This window comes from Triticum aestivum, chromosome 3B (assembly GCF_018294505.1).
Source record: "Triticum aestivum cultivar Chinese Spring chromosome 3B, IWGSC CS RefSeq v2.1, whole genome shotgun sequence".
Lineage (NCBI taxonomy): Eukaryota > Viridiplantae > Streptophyta > Magnoliopsida > Poales > Poaceae > Triticum > Triticum aestivum.
In genome coordinates, this window is record NC_057801.1 from 155,317,159 (window position 1) to 155,317,940 (window position 782).

Sequence of the window (782 nt, forward strand, 5' to 3'; positions counted from 1 at the left end):
TTTTTTTTCTTTTTTATTAACCACGTCACCGATCCGCGTACAAGCTTCCCTATGACCGCAGCTATGCCGACGGCTTTGCCGTCGGCATATTTTTATTTTTGCTTTTCTTATTTTGTATAAATTTTATAATGTTTTCTTATTTTTTATAAATATTTCAATGTTTTCTTATACATATTTTTTACATGCAGAACATTATTTAAAATGTACCATACATTTTCTTTAATGATTTGAAACATTATTTTTAATGACATGATCTTTTTTTATATTGTACAACAATTTTCTAAAATATCACGTATATTTTTTTCTATGGTCTCGTGAAAGGTGATACATCGGAGAGCAACTGACTGAGGGGTACCGTTACCGAGTGCCTGATCCGGTAACTATGCGAGTGCCTGATCCGTCTACTACCATGTCATCGTCGTCCGTTAAGGGGGGCCACGCCCCGGAGACGCGTGCCGCCTCTTCGGACATGCCACCACACCACCCCGCATGTATGAGGGCCCGGTGTGACGCTCCGGTGGCATTGCTACCCCCCCCCCCCAGGGCCCCCGACCCGCCTAACCCTGTAGCATTTGACCACGGGATCTAGCCCTTTGACTTTGCTCGGACGGGATTTGACCAGTGGACCTCTCCACCCGGTTGTGTTAGGTCAGCCCATAAGAACACTTTGGAGCAACATCCGGGCCAGACCCACAGCTAGATCCCCTCCGTGTAGACCCGACGCGTCCGTTTCCCCCCTCCAGGTGCCGGCGGTGGCGCCGTCCGTGAGGGGGGCCAAACCC